Here is a 16863-nt window from a genome sequence, read left to right on the forward strand (position 1 = left end):
TCCGCTGGCATTATTGCAGGAAGCTGCAATTTCTTGATGTTTTGTAAAATTCTTGGACATGATACCAAGTGCCCCAATGACAATGGGTATCACTGTTACATGTTTCAAACATAGCCATGTAGTTTCAATGGCCAGATCATGCTTTCGTGATTTTTTCCAGTTCTTTTTCTTCGACTCTGGCGTCTCCTGGTACAGTGATATCAATAAACTGTATGCTTTGGCCCTCAACAGCCATAGTATCTGGCATGTTATGTTCCAAATGATGATCCATCTGTATTTGAAAGTTCCACCAGATCTTCACTATCTCATTTTCGATAACTTTTTCCACTTTGCGCTCCCATGATTTTTTGGATATAGGTATGTCATATTTTTTACATAATGACCAGTGGACTAATTTAGCAACTTGATCATGTCTAGCTTTGTAATCAGTTTGCACAATTTTGCTGCACTCACATATTAAGTGTGAAACAGTTTCAACTTCGTCATTGCAAAGTCGGCAGTTTGGATTGTCAGTGGATTTTTGTATCTTCACTGTCATGGCATTAGTTTGTAGTGCTTGTTCTTCAGCAGCAAGTATTAAACCTTCCATTTTTTTCTTGATGGTTCTTGTCTTAAACCATGCTCATGTTAAATTGTTATCACACTTTTCTTCAATGTTTTTTAGGTGCTGCCAATGCAGAGCTTTGGTCTTCCATCCATTTAATCTGTCATCCAACTGTTTTTCCTTATATTCTGTTGTTTTTATAATGTTCTTTCACAGCCTGCAGCAATCTTTCTGTGCTTTGGTTCACATAATCATTCAAACTTTCTTCTCTCCTCCTTCTTTTTCTTATTCATTAAACATGAAACTCAGCCAACTGAACATTTAAAAATGTATCATAAATACCATTGACTAGTGCTAATGGTTGATACAGGTTGCTGCCAACGTCTTAGGTATCAACCAATTATCTTCTTAAAATATACAATGTTTCGAGTAGCACAGTTTTTTTGCAGTTCCACTGGTGTTATTGCAGAAAGCTGTAATTTTTTGATGTGTTTTGTAAAATTCTTTTACTTTATTATATTATTATATACTTTATTCATTAAACATGAAACTCAGTCAACTGAACATTCAAAAATGCATCACAAATATCACTGACTGGTGTTAATGGTTGATACGGGTTGCTGCCAGTGTCCTAGGTACCAACCGAGTACCTTAATATTATTAATATTAGTATTATTTTTATTATTATTGATATTAATGTAAGGAATATTGTTATAAACACTTTATTATTTCCTAAAATGATTTGTACCCAGACAACACACTGTTCAATTGAAATTGGAATATTTTTATGTTATAAAATAAAATAAAAACTTAGTACAAAAAGAAAAGAATTACAGTTCTTTTCTTTCATTTTATTCTTAATTTTTCTTCCAGATTTTCCAAATGGAATAGAATGTAATGTATTTGTTTTGCTATATGTACTTGCTCCTTCTCTTAAATCTTTGAAGATAACTTAAAATACAAATGAACTTATAACCAAGTATTGTTACTTCTTCCTCACCTTTTGATATTGTGTAATATTATACACATCTATATGAAAGTTAGCTTTACTGTGTTTAATGTATTGCAGTCATAGACAGTTTTTAATATTACAGCATTTTAATTAACTAATTAAAATGGTAATTAAAATTAGTAACTGTTTCCTTAAAACAGCAGACATTATATCAGAGATACTGCAAATAATATTTATGTAATAAAAATATAAAGATGAATATCATCTCACAAACTGCTAGTACTTGTTAGTTACAACTCATCTCAGTTACCTTTCAATTGTACAACTTGAAATATATATAATTGTGGACTTAATTCAGTTATTTTTTTAATTACACTATTTATACTTCAAAATATTACAGTCCTTTAGATAGTGTATATTCTACTTCACATTAATTTGATGTTAATCCTACAGCTATATACAGAAAATGTATTTTTTTCAACCAGCAAGTATGTGTCATCCATATTGCATTAAATCAAATAAATAAATATTCATTGTATAATTATTCTATTATTAACATGCATCTGTTATCTTGAAATATAAAAGCAGGTAAAACATAAAACAAGTAAAAAGAGAATATTGACAATCGATACTGGGATTTTAAAAAAAAATATTTTTTTTAATAAAACAGTTTATAATCAGGAAAAATTATTTAGTAACAATGGAGACATAAAGGATATCACCTGAAATTCCCAACCTACCTTGTAAGATGTTGAATGATAAGCCTTTTAAAAAGGAGTAGGATACATATTTGTCTCTTAAAAGATCCTGCAGCCTTAATTGCAAGTGTACAAATTAATAGGCAATCCAACAGGATGAGAACAAGAACCAAAAAGAATGAAAGATACAAGTATGTGTCTAACTAATAAATAAAATACACAAGGTGCTATGAAATTTTATGGAGTATTTTTTTCCTGTATATTTCCCCCCCTCTTTCCACATTGTACTTCCAGAATATATGTGTACAGTCCAGAATCGTGTGACTGGGATCAGTATATAAATTTTGTTAATAAGTAAAATGCACACCCATTTAAGGTAACATTTAAATTTAAAATGCTATAAGTTTGTTTTGTTCAAAAGCAAGTTGAAGGGCTTTAAATACTTGCTGTTCAGTTTATTCTTTTGATTGCTTTCCTACTATGTAAATCAATTTGTTAATGTTCCCTACAAAATGTATGAACCAGTCATACTGACAAATACACAAAGCTCATTTGTAATTAGTTGTTAATTAGTAAGAAAGAACAGATGCTGCTTCAGTTTCGGCAGGCATACAGGTTCTGTAAACAATGCTTACAAATCTAAATGAATTTATTAGCCACAATACAAGTGTCAACATTTGGTTGGCAACCATACAAATATGGCAGAATTCCCTCAACATCTCTGCAATGTATTAATAATCCTTATGTCAACAAAATTCTATAAGTAATCTAACTTGCTTAAGTGTCATCACTATTCTACTTAATTTCATTTTGTAAAATAATTTAGTCTTAATTCCCACCATACATTACATTATAAAAGAACTCCGGCATCATTCTCTCTCTCTCTCTCTCTCTCTCTCTCTCTCTCTCTCTGTGTGTGTGTGTGTGTGTGTGTGTGTGTGTGTGTGTGTGTGTGTGTGTGTGTAAGGAATCTGGGTGAAATTCTCATCCAAATATCATACGTCACAAGTCCCTACACACATATAAAAACTAGCTAGTTTATTAAAATATCTCCTCTGAACATTTTTTTGTAACACTGGCATAAATGCATCAGTCTACATTATGTAAGCTTTATCTGAAATATATATATATATATAAGAATTTTACAGTTGACATTACATTATTACACCTTTTTCACATGAAGAAATTTTAAAGTCTTTTTACTCGATTTGGATGCCAACATCTAACTTTACAATCTATTGTATGACATTCTGATGAATTGATAGAACTATATCATAAAATGCAGATAAGGAAAACAAATTAAAATAGAAACGAAAATGGCAAGAAAGCACCTGTCCATCCTAGATGAATTCAAATCACCAGGACCAGATGGATTACACCCCAAGGTTCTGAAGGAACTGGAATATATGATCTCAGAATCATATCTTTCAAAGATCCTGGAGGACCAGAGAACTACCAGAAGACTTGAAAATGTGGTTCCCATTTTCAAAAAAGGAAAAGAAATGGATCCAAGAAACTATAGACTTATCAGCTTCACATCAATACCTGGGAAGATTCTGAAAAAGATAATGTCAGACCTGTCACAAATTTAAGCCTCTAAATAGAAATGATCCTTTGCTCCATTTGTTGAGAGGTATAATTTTATTAGAAGTCAAGTGCATTGCAGTAGTGCATAGCTAGAACGGAGATTCGCAAACCAACATCCCTAAGTTCAACTTTTCCCTCCCTTAGTTACCTCTCATTGCCCATCCCTATGTGACCAGTCAGGTTCAGACAGGATGTTTTCATAATGGCCAGTCCACCACAGGATGGTATGCAGCTGGTATGTTGTGTGATTATCAGGTCCCATTGGTCTCTATTAGGACCTTGCCATTCTGGAGGGAGGTGGGAGGATTTGGCTGTGCTTGCATGGACTTTTCCTTTGTTCTTTTTCTGCTTTGATGTACCTTTGGAATGTTGGGAGGGGGAGAAGAATGTGCCTTGGCCGTTTGTTTTGTCTCACAACCAGAGGAGGGAGATCATGGCACCTGGGAACCGTCTGTTATCACCTTCTCAGCCCGATTCGCTCAAAGATGAACTGGACATTGGAAGGGGCCTCGAAAGGAGCGGTTTAACCTAACACTCCAGCACGCAAAATTCAAATTCTACTTACACTCTCTCCGCTATCACTGTCTTCCAATAAAAGTTCCTTTCGAAATGCTGCTTGTTTTAAGAGTTCTGCTTTCTTGAGAAGGCTGGTGAAGCAGGACCTGACAGTGACCTTGAAGCAGAATCTTAAAGAGATACAGCATTCACTTTCATTTTCTCCTTTGTCTTCCCCCCTTTCCATAGCTCATGGCAGTCTGTCACCATATAGTAGCGAAGCACAAGGAAGCATTAATGTGGCAGCTGACATTCTGCCCTCCCTGTCAAAAGGTGTTAGTCCTGGAAATGAAAAGAGAAAGGTTAAAGCATGAATGTAGTTTATCAGGATATCAGGCATGGATGTTACATAAGTCTTGGTGCTCACACATGCTTGGCAGGCACCCATTCAGTTTCAGAGGAGGGGAAATGTTTCCAAGAGATTAGGTATTGGAGCTTGGTCCTAAGAAGATGTGACTCCAATATTTCTTTCACTTTGTAATATTGCTCACCCTCAATGATGTCAGCAGGAGGAGGGGCTCTTGCATGTGGTCATAATGGAGGGTTTTGATTGATTTAAATAGATTGCAGTGGAAGACAGGATGTATCCTCCTAAGGTTCTTTGGCAATTTAAGTTCAACAGTCACTGGTTAATAACCCTCACAATGGGGAAAGGGCCAACCAATTTAGAGCCAAGCTTTTTTGAGGGTTGCTGAGACTGCAAATACTTGATAGACAAACAGACTTCATCCCCTACTTGGAACCTTTTCTATGGGCTCCTCTTTTTGTCAGCATATTTCTTATACGTTTCTCTAGCATCACCCAATACCTGCTGAATCACTGGCCAAGTACAGGTAATCCCCTGGATATGAGGGTTCCTTTAGCAAATTTTCACGAGAACGAATTTATTCAGAAAGGGTACTTAAGTTAGAAATTCAAAATTGTGATCAAAAAGATGCCTCTGTAGCCATGTCACTGCTGTAGTGGCTGCCATTTTTAACTCTGTGAGTTGCCTGTGCCATTTGGAGTTATGATGCAATTTCCTGAAGCCGGCAGGGTTTTTTTTGTCCGTGGTCACATGGCTGAAAAGGATCAGGGGCCTTTTGCATCCAGGGCAGCGCGGAGTTTGTTTTTGTTTTTTTGGTGTTGCATGGAGGATCTGCTGCTGCCTGGGCTTGAGAACTGGAGTGCTAGAATTGCTTCTGTAAGTATTTCAAAATATTCTTTTTTGTTAATCTATAGTACTGTACTGTTTATTTGTAAGCACGTTGGGAACTGCTCTGCTTCTTTTTAAGTACTGTACTGTACTTTGCAAACTACAGTATTGTGTTTGTAAGTACAGTTCTTTGCAAAGATTAAGTTTTTTTGCATTTGCTTTGAAACTACTTGTAGAAATCCTAGCCAGCATCTGCACAAAGCATTCTATAATGTGGTATGCAGTATCTCTTCTCTAAACTGCTGATTTTCAAATTTGCAAGCTATTTATATGAGGTTTTTTATCCTTTTCTATGAAGCCTGGCTTTTTTTTACAAAGTGGGTATGGAGAGTGGGTTAGACTGGATGACTTCAAGGTCCTTTTAATCTCTGTTACTGTTGCAAGTCAAGAGTTCTGTAAAACCCTCCCCTATCTTCTTCTGGGTGCCTGGCTGTAAACTGTTAAGCTAATTAGTGGCAAGTGTTTTTTTTTAAAGCAACTACAATCAGAGAGTTCTGTAACTTCCCCACCCCATCCCATTTTGGATTTTGCCTGGAGAGGCTTGTGCTGATCAGGGCAGTGGTTTTTTTAAAGAGGTTTTAAATCTAAATTGCCTCAAGAAGTTGTGGGTGCCCCATTACTGGAGACTTTTAAGAAAATATAGGCATTTATGAAAAATGGATAGGCATTTATCAGAAATACTCTTGTGAGAGCAGTGGGTTAGACTAGTTGACCTCAAGGTTCCTTCCATCTCTGTTACTATTACAAGCCAAGAATTCTGTAAATCCCCATCTCCCTCAGTCCCTGGCTGGAGACTCTTAAGCTACCAAGTGGGTTTTTTAAAAAAGCAATTGCAATCAGAGAGTTCTGTAAATTACCACCCCACCCCCCTCTGGGCAGCTGTCTGAAGACTCTGGAACTAATTAGCAGCAAGTAGGGTTTTTTAAAAACTGCAAATGGAAAGCTCTGCAAGCCTGCTTGGAGGCAATTTAGTTCCTCCTTCGGCTGTACCGGAAACAACTGATCGGTGGCAGAAACAGCTGATTGGGGAATAAGTCAGATTGTCATTCATGTAATTAGCCATTTGATTCAATTAATGAATTTTTTGAGTTATGAACCTAATGGGCAGGCTCCATTAGCTTCCTACCTCAAGAACTACCTGTTCCAATTGGCTCTATCCATCCATTTTGATAGAGAGAGGCACTTAGGTGTTTCTTGTGGGAGTTCAGGCACACCTACAAAGACTTGGTCGGTTGCAACTCAGAAAGGGGAAAAGCCAGTGCTGTGTTGCATTGTTATATGCTACTTCTGCAAATGGGAGTAGGTCTGTCCAGTTATCTTGTTGACAATTGGCATAACACCTAAGGTACTGTTTTAATACATCGTTGGTATGTTCACAGGCACTGTTAGTCTGAGGATAATGCGAGTGGTCCACCCTGCTACCTTGGGTGGTTTCTAATAGTTTCAAAAACTCTTGCAGAATTGAGAGGTGAATTGCACTCTTCAATCAGAGATGATCCTCTTGGGAGCCCCTTTTAGATGATAAATGTTTTGCACATAGTTTTGCCAGGGTTCATGCAGAGCGGATCTTTGGGTACACCACAAAACGCACTTATTCTGAAAAGAGATTGGTGGTAACCCAAATCACAGTGTTCTCAAGGCTTTCAGGTAGCTCCACAGTGAAATTCATGAAGATTTCTTTCCAGGTGCTGAAGGATTAGTAACCTGTTGCTATACTCCCTGAGGCTTGCTCACTATCCCTTTTGCAGCCACACAGGTAGGGCAACTAGCCACATAGCCTTCCACATACTTTTTCATGTTTGGCCACCAAAACTGATGTCAAATCAGGTGAAGGGTTTTATCGAATCCAAAATATCCTATGGTTTTAGAGTCATTACTCCTCTGCAAAAATAAGAGTCTTTGGCTGGCTGACACATAGAGTTTGCTGCCCATTCACGTGAGTCCATCGCACATGCATACATTTTTTTTGTTGTTTTTAAGAACCATTTTTCTTGAAGAAGAGCTGTTTTTCTTCCTGGGGCCAGGTTGGCTTACACTTTGTGTTGGGCTCTGGTGGTAACCAGAGCTACTATTTGATTTGAGGGGATGATGGCATCTACTAGCTCTTCCTTGGCACTATTATACTGGGGCATTCTGGACAGGGCATCAGCAAGGAACTTTTTCCCCCAGCAAATACTTCAACATAAAGTTAAACCAATTGAATGAATGAATGAATGAACGAATATTTTAATTTGTATACCGCCCTTCTCCCGAAGGACTCAGGGCGGTGAACAGGCAGATAAAATACAGATATACACAATAGTTAAAACATCCCTTAAAAAACTGATTTAAATTTGCCCAAATATTAAAATAACATACACCCCTATAAAATTACAAAACTTTAAAAACCCATCAAATTCAATTAAAATTTAAGGTAAAAATCAAGCTAGTCCAGCCATACGAAATAAATAAGTTTTAAGTTCGCGGCGAAAGATCCTAAGGTCAGGTAGTTGTCGAAGTCCGAGGGGAAGTTCGTTCCACAGGGTCGGAGCCCCCACAGAGAAGGTCCTCCCCCTGGGGGCTGCCAGTCGACACTGTTTGGCTGACAGCACCCTGAGGAGTCCCTCTCTGTGGGAACGCACCGGACGATGGGAGATAGAGGCCGGCAGTAGACGGTCCCGTAGATAGCCCGGTCCTAAGCCAGGGAGCGCTTTAAAGGTGGTAACCAATACCTTGAAGCGCACCCGGAAAACAACAGGTAGCCAGTGCAGTCTGCGCAGGATAGATGTTATGTGGGAGCTCCGAACCGCTCCCTCAATAACCCGCGCAGCCGCATTCTGAACTAGCTGAAGTCTCCGGGTGCTCTTCAAGGGGAGCCCCATGTAGAGAGCATTGCAGTAGTCCAGGCGAGAGGTAACGAGAGCATGAGTGACCGTGCATAAGGCATCCCGGTCCAGGAAGGGACGCAACTGGCGGATCAGGCGAACCTGATAAAAAGCTCTCCTGGAGACGGTCGCCAAATGATCTTCAAAGGACAACCGACCATCCAGGAGCATGCCCAAGTTGTGTACCTTCTCCTATGGATATATCATTGGTTCAGGTTTTCTTAGGCCTCACAGCCGGGAGAACTTGACTTGACCTTTTTCAGTGCTACATGACAGACATGATTTATAGTACCCATAGCATTGCTCCTTAAGTTAAGTTTTGCTTTCCCTGAGTTAGATTTCTAGTTTTGCTTTCCCTGAGTTAGGTTTCTATTCCGCTGAACTTTCCCTGAGTTAGATTTCTAGTTTTGCTTTCCCTGAGTTAGGTTTCTATTCAGGTAAAATGTATGATTTCTTGTAAACCACGTGGTATTTTGCTAATACGTATACTCTAAACGCTCGCTGATTGGTAACTTTCTATATGCTACTTCCCTCCTTGCTGTAGTTACCCCTCCCTGCTAAAACTGCATAATAAAAGAGACTGTTGCGATCTAAAGGGGCCAGAACACAACAACCCCCCTTTTCTCGTGCTCTCTCATCTTGAAAAACTCCTGGTGTGGTGTCTTTTATTTGACTTCCTTTGTCCTTGCGAGGACCCCCTAAATTGTCTCAGCGAGGGCTGAGACTCGTTCCTGCAGGAACCCAGGACAACATCAACAGGGAACCTAGGACAACAAATACGTGTTGCAGACCAGCAGCAACATCTGGGGGCTCGTCCTGTCCTGTTGAGTTGTCCAGAGGCGCGATCGTTGTCTAGCGGTGCGTCACCTTCACCCTCATTGCTTACCCATCGGGACGCGACACGTGCACACGTAAGTAATGGGCTCCTCGAACTCGAAAGTCTCATCATTGCATAGGAATGAGCTTTACTCTCTGGTGAAGAAGGCTAATTGTTTGCAAAAAGTTAATGGCACCACTGTCTATCCTCTTTCTAAGAAATCTCTTACCTCTTTTCTTTCCTATGTTCATGAAAAGTGCCCTGCCTACCCGGAGGAAGGTACTCTTAAGAAGGCTACCTGGACGCGCTTGGGAAAATTCCTCCATGACCACCCTCGAGCTCCGCCTGATATTCTAGTGACTTGGCGGGCCATTACGGCTGCTCTTGGCACCCTCTATCCTAATTCTCCTTCTACTGATTCGGCTGCTCCGCTCTCTTCTACTACGGACGAATCCCTGCCACAGGTCTCTCCACCTCCGTATGAATCTCCTTCTGTCTCTGTAGCTGCCTCTGCTCCCCCTGCAGACACAGCTCTTTCTGCTCCTGCAGCGTCTCCCCCTCCGCCGGAGGATACAGACACGGCTGCAGGCACTCTTTCTGCCTTGGTTGCCTTTTCTTCTCTTTCTCTAAGAACTGAACCCCCGATATCGGCATACCCTTTAATCCTCAATCCAGCGGGAGGGGGACAGCCGATACACGAGAACATCAGTGTACGGGTGCTTAAAAATTTAAAAGAAGCTGTTACTTCCTACGGCATTCACTCTCCGTATGTAATGGGATTGCTTGATTCCTTAATAGATACCAATATTGTAATGTTACTGTATGATTGGAAGTCCTTATTTTCCATGTTATTAACACCTGCTCAATTTGTTATCTGGTCTTCTGAGTATAATAAATTGGTAGATGCTGAGATCATGCGAGGCTTGCCTCAAGCAGTCTTGGCTGATCATATAAAAGGAACTGGACCTTTCACAACCTTGGTCCAGCAGCAAAATTGCCCGCGCCGTGCCTTTGCGATCATTCGCCTTTGTGCCATGGGTGCCTTGAAACAGGTAGATGATGCGGATGGCAAGGCTTCTCAAACTTTCCTAAAAGTTATTCAGGAACCCTCTGAGCCTTATGCCACGTTTATAAACCGCCTTCAAACGGCTCTTGAAAGGCAAATTCAAAATCACACTGCCCGCGACGAACTTTTGATAAAATTGGCTTTTGAAAATGCTAATGAAGATTATAAAAAAGTACTTCAGCCCTTGACTGGAAAACCAGGTGTTACTCTTGCTGAGTTTTTGCAGGCTTGCCGTGTGGTGGGAACCACTTCTCATAAAATGTCTGCTCTTGCAGCCGCTATAACTCCTTCTATCCCTCCCTCTAATACTCAAGCTTTTCCTGTTGTCAAGCATGGCAATTGTTTTAATTGTGGGAAGCCTGGTCATTTTAAGAGTCAATGTCGTTTGCCCGGAGGTGGAGGAGCTCCGCGCGGGAGCGCTCGGGGTCCTCCCCCACAACCTACTAATGATAAGCCAAAAACTATTTGCCCGCGCTGCCGTAAAGGCTTTCATTGGGCTCGCAATTGTCCTCAGAATCCTTCTCAAGCTGCGCAGGGAAACTAATTCTGGGGCGTTCAGCCAGCCCCACTTCAAAGGCTGACTTGCAAGCTGTTTCTACTACTCCATCTCTTGCTTTTCCTGTTCGTCTAGCAGTAGATTTTGTATATGATGATCCTGGCTCTGTCTTCACCATGCCCTTGAAAGTTCTTCTTCAGAATCCCATTCCCCCTGATGTTCCTCTTCTCTTATTTCCTAATTCCTCTCTTACTCTTGAAGGAGTCATAGCTGCACCTTTTCTGCATAATTCAGACTCCTTAAAAAACATTTCTCTGGCTGCGATCGGTGATCGCTGCTTTTCTTTGAAGGCTGAAACTGTTGTTGCTACTCTCATTCTCTTGCCTCCACCTGATCATCCTTCTCTCTTTGCTCTCCAACAGCCTGTGCAAAACGCCAAGCCAATAATTTCCATTCTTCTCAACGGCCGCACCTTCTCAGGTCTTATTGACACGGGAGCGGATGTTTCGGTGATTCGCACAGCTGAATGGCCCTCTTCCTGGCCTCTCTCTGATGCTTCTACTGTTCAAGGTGTGGGAGGTGCTCAGGCTGCTAAGGTTAGCACATCTTGGTTGACTGCATCTACCCCTCACTCCTCTATCACTGCTTTCCTTCGACCTTTCATTCTGCCCTTACATACTAATCTGTGGGGACGGGATCTCTTGTCTCAACTGCATGCTACTTTAAATATCCCTTAATTTCATATGATGTCTTCTCTTCCTTTATCTCTTGTTTTGAAATCTCCTATCCCTGTGTGGGTGAATCAATGGCCTATGTCACAGGAAAAGGTTACAGTCCTGCAGGACTTAGTGGCTCAGCAACTACAGGAAGGACATCTCGAATTCTCAACTAGCCCTTATAATACTCCTGTCTTTGTAATCAAAAAGAAAAGTGGGAAACACCGCCTCCTGCAGGATTTGAGAAAAATTAACGCCATAATTCAGCCTATGGGACCTCTACAATGTGGCCTTCCCAACCCAAACTTAATTCCTCACAATTATGACTTGGTAGTAATAGATTTAAAGGATTGTTTCTTTTCTATTCCTTTGGCTCCTGCTGACAGAATTCTTTTTGCATTCACCATTCCTCAATTTAACAATTCAAGGCCTACTACTAGATATCAATGGAAGACCCTCCCTCAAGGAATGATCAATAGTCCCACGATTTGCCAAAATTATGTTGATAAGGCCCTACAGCCTTATCGTGATGCACATCCTACCTTTTTGGTTTATCATTACATGGATGATATATTAATTGCAGCAGATGGTCCAAAAGGCACTGTTTCTCAAACTCTTACTTTTCTGTATACTATTTTGGCTCAATCTGGTCTTCATGTTGCTCCTGACAAAATTCAAACGCAGTATCCTATGCAGTATTTGGGTCATAAGCTCATGGCATCTGCTGCCATGCCTGTTCTCCCTACATTACATCTTCCAGAAAAAACCACACTTGTTCAACTCCAACAGTATCTGGGAACTCTTAATTGGGCCAGACCTTATCTGTCAATTTCAACTCATGTTCTATCTCCTCTTTTTTCTGCTCTGATTGGCCTTAAACATCCATCAGACACTGTTGTTCTCACACAAGATCAAAAGATTGCTTTGTCTTTAGTTAATACTGCTCTCACCCGGAGATGGGTCGACAGAGCTTTGCCTAATGAGCCTCTTTTGTTTGCTATTCTACCTACTCCTTCTCTCTTAACTGCTCTCATTTTCCAATTGACTGATGGAAAGAAAATGCATATTTTGGAGTGGATACATTTGGCACACACTCCTAAGGCCTCAATTACCACCAAAGCCTTACAAATGGCTCTTCTCTTGGACAAGGGGAGGAGACGTACACGGGCTCTCATGGGTATAGAATTTAGTACTCTGTATGTACCTTTTAAATTAAGTCAATGGGAATCTTTGTTTCAAACATCAGATGCATTGCAAAATGCCTTGGAGGATTGGAATGGTATTCTCTCATGCCATCTTCCTCCAGATCCTCGATTACAAATATTAAAAACTGTTCCCATTCTTTTTTCAACTCCTGTAAGTTCCTCTCCCATCAAAGATGCCCTCACTGTGTTCACAGATGGCTCAAAATCCATAGGTGCCTGTGTATGGCAGGAAAAAGGACAGGACAATTGGCAGACTCGTACTACTTCAGCTCAGTCTTCTGCCCAACAAGCAGAATTGTCTGCCTTCAATCTTGCTCTTTCAATGTTTCCCAATCAGCCCCTTAATATTATCACAGATAGTTTGTATGTTTCACATTTGATCTCCTGTATATACGATGCTTACATTTCTTCCTCAACCCCTGTCCCTTTAATGAGATTTTTTTTACAGCTCCAGGAATTGTTACATCTCCGTGCTTATCCGCTGTTTGTAGCACATATTAGAAGTCATCAACATCTTCCTGGATTTTTATCAGAAGGAAATCATATGGCAGATGAGGCATGTAAAACCAACCCGTCCTCCTGTCTGTATACCTTAACAGCAGGAGAAAGCCATGACTATTTTCATCAGAACAAAAAGGCTCTTGTCAAGCAGTTTGGTATTACCCATCAAGAAGCCACTGCCATAATTCAGCAATGTCCAACATGCAGTCTACAGTCATTTGCAATCCCACAAGGGGTCAACCCCAGGGGTACTAGTGCTTGTGAGACATGGCAAATGGATGTAACTCAATATCCATCCTTTAACCCTTGGAAATACATTCATGTTTGCATTGATACATATTCAGGTTTCATCATGGCAACCTTGCAAAGGGGTGAAACCGCAAAACAAGTTATTAATCATTGTATTCGGACTTTCGTAACGTTGGGATGTCCAAAAACTCTAAAAACTGACAATGGACCAGCCTATACGAGCTCTGTCTTTGCACAATTTTGCCATCACTGGTCAATAATCCATAAATTCGGCATTCCTTTCAATAGCCAGGGCCAGGCCATTATAGAGAGAGCGAATTTGACTCTTAAACAGGCCTTGGACAGACACTTGGGGTCAAAAGGCATCAGCCCCCCGACACTCCCGGCGTTGCAAAATGTATTAAATGTTTGCTTGTATTCATTGAATTTTCTTAATCTAACCGGATCTCCTGCCTCTACTGCTGCCTCGAGACATTTTTCCGCTCCTCCCCTCCCCTCTTCTCGTCCTCTGGTATATTATAGGCATCTTCCGGATCCAGCTTGGAAAGGTCCAGCTCAATTGATTACCTGGGGAAAAGGCTACGCTGCAGTTCAATTGCCTGATCGAGTCCTGTGGGTTCCAGCTCGCTGTGTCTGCCCCTGTCATCTCAATCAACCAAAAAAGAAAGATGAAAATCCTTCTGATCCTACCACTGATCTCTCTTGCCTCTTCTGTCTCTAATGCCTCTTCCTCTCTTCCTAAATGTACTTTCCTTGAACGTTTAAGTGCTTATATAAGAGTTCCTCATTGTAGAGTACAAACCCCTCTTGGGGGTCGTGCGGAACTTGTTTGCAGACAACGCCATCCCTTGCTGCATCCAGCTCAGTGGACATGGCTAAAGAATGGATATCCAATCCATCCCTCTAACAATACTTACATTATATCCTCTCCCTGTTCCACTTCTCTGTTAATTTTTAACATCTCATCTGAAGACTACAGCACTTATGTATGCTCCCTGTTTTTCCCAAAGCAAGAAAGATCTTTTGACATGAAAATTTCCCTTCTCTCTGCTACCCATTTCTCCTCTGGCATATTTCGCTCCTTGCCCTCTTCCCACGTTTCTACCCCTGCAGCTCTCCGTTCGCAGCGCTCCTTATCCGGAGCACAGCAGAACCTGCATCGTCCATAAATTATACTTGGACTATTTTGGACTTCCAAGGAAGCGTCCTTCATTCCATCTCTAATCGAACTCTGTGGCCTTGGTTTCCTGCACTCTACTTTGACTTTGCTGAAATGCTGGTCGGCGCCCATGGATTTAAACATAAAACAAAATGTGATCCTTCCCCTCGGGACGTCTGGACAATTGGTCCAGGCCTGTATATCTGCCCAGGACATCTTACTGATCTCTCCCACCTAGATGAATGTGGGACCATCTCTGATTGGTACTGCAAGTCCTGGCAATGTGTGTCAACCAGAAAGATTTGGTGGACTGCTCCCTATACTACTGACTATATCAAAGCTATACTAGGCCCTGATGACAATTTGCCTTGGAATTCCTGCTCCAATTGGGCCTGCTGCGGCGTTCGCCTCAATCCTATGACTGTTACTTTTACATCTCATGGAAGGAGTCTTCCGATTACTGAATGGCTTAAAGGGAAAAGATGGGGGGGAAGGTCGAACGATAATTCCGGATACAGACATCCAGGAAATATATTCATAATTCGTCTTACCATGTCCTTAGAAACATCCCCACCTGTGGGCCCAAACAAACAAGTCAATTCGCCCTTTTTACAGCCCTTGATTAAAAGCAACAATCCATTGGTGTCCTTGGTCTCCTCTGCGCATGATGCCCTTGTGGCAGCCCGTACTTTTCCTAACAATGATAGTAGGTGTTGGCTGTGTCTGTCTTCTCAACCCCCTTTTTATGAGGCCATAGGTTCCGCCTTACCTTTTGCCAATAGCACCTCAGATATCGGTTGCAGGTGGTCTAACTCTTCTATAACGGTATCCTCAATTGAAGGTCAAGGTTGTTGCCTTGGGTATGTACCCTCTAACTTTTCTCACTATTGTATCAATGCCTCCTCGGATGCCTATACTTCCTGCACAATATACTTGTCCAAAGAAAGGCTAGGACTTGACACTGGAGGGTGGACTATAATACACACTACTCTATCAACTGCAGATCTTTCCAAACATTTAAACAGTCAGTTTTTTATTCCTTCCAATGGCTCTATTTGGGCCTGCTCTACGGGTGCTACTGCGTGTGTCAGTGGAGACATTTTACACACAAAACACGCTTTTTGCATTCAGGTTTATCTTCTCCCTAAAATGTCTGTTTTTTCCAATAATGAGTTCTTTTCTCGCATGGAAACACCCCAATACCTTCCACGAACTAAACGGGAGGTGGTTACTACTATGACTTTGGCCCTTCTACTGGGCCTAGGAGCCACTGGTGCTGCAACTGGAATCGCAGGAATGGTTGTGGCTGACAAAAACATCCGCAGGCTCAGTATTGAAATAGATGCTGATCTCAATCGCATTGAGCAATCTATGGTTGCCCTCCAAAATTCCCTGACCTCTCTCTCTCCGAAGTTGTGTTACAAAATAGAAGGGGTTTGGACTTGCTATTCTTAAAACAGGGCGGTCTGTGTGTAGCTTTGAAAGAAGAATGTTGTTTTTACACTGAAAGTTCTGGTGTTGTGCTTGACTCTATGGCAGAATTAAACACCCGATTGAAAGATAGGGAAAAAGAGCGTTCTCAATCCCACACGTGGTATCAGGGAATGTTCAATCTCTCTCCCTGGTTGACCACCCTCCTCTCTGCCCTAGCTGGTCCTCTGATTTTGTTGCTCCTTGCATGTACAATTGGCCCATGTGTCATGGGGAGAGTTCTAGCATTCTTGAAACAACGACTAAACAGTATTGGAGATGATGTCCTCTTACTAAAGCACACTGTTGAAAATGAATATAAACAACCTCTTTTAGAATTAGCCTCTGAGACTGATGAAGACTCTGAATCGGGAACCATTCCTTTGGAAAAGCGTACTGGCTCCCTGCGGGCTCTCCCGGAGGGGGGATCCACTGGGGATGTCATAGCTTTAGAAGAATATTACCCATCTTAAAAAATAAAAACAGAGGACATATGGATATATCATTGGTTCAGGTTTTCTTAGGCCTCACAGCCGGGAGAACTTGACTTGACCTTTTTCAGTGCTACATGACAGACATGATTTATAGTACCCATAGCATTGCTCCTTAAGTTAAGTTTTGCTTTCCCTGAGTTAGATTTCTAGTTTTGCTTTCCCTGAGTTAGGTTTCTATTCCGCTGAACTTTCCCTGAGTTAGATTTCTAGTTTTGCTTTCCCTGAGTTAGGTTTCTATTCAGGTAAAATGTATGATTTCTTGTAAACCACGTGGTATTTTGCTAATACGTATACT

The 16863-nt window shown here is 41.1% G+C and overlaps 1 protein-coding gene across 4 annotated transcripts in view; it reads right to left on the reverse strand.

Moving 5' to 3' along the window:
* Window positions 1–16863, reverse strand: part of AGAP1 (ArfGAP with GTPase domain, ankyrin repeat and PH domain 1) — a 457470-nt gene that overhangs the window by 171097 nt on the left and 269510 nt on the right. The window contains exon 4 of one of the 4 annotated variants that reach the window (XR_009155347.1): window positions 4347–4618. The exons of the other annotated variants lie outside the window; for them this stretch is intronic. The gene's annotated coding sequence lies outside the window, so the exon portion shown is untranslated. The remainder of the gene's footprint in view (window positions 1–4346; window positions 4619–16863) is intronic. 4 annotated transcript variants of the gene reach the window in all.

Source organism: Ahaetulla prasina, chromosome 1 (genome assembly GCF_028640845.1).
Source record: "Ahaetulla prasina isolate Xishuangbanna chromosome 1, ASM2864084v1, whole genome shotgun sequence".
Lineage (NCBI taxonomy): Eukaryota > Metazoa > Chordata > Lepidosauria > Squamata > Colubridae > Ahaetulla > Ahaetulla prasina.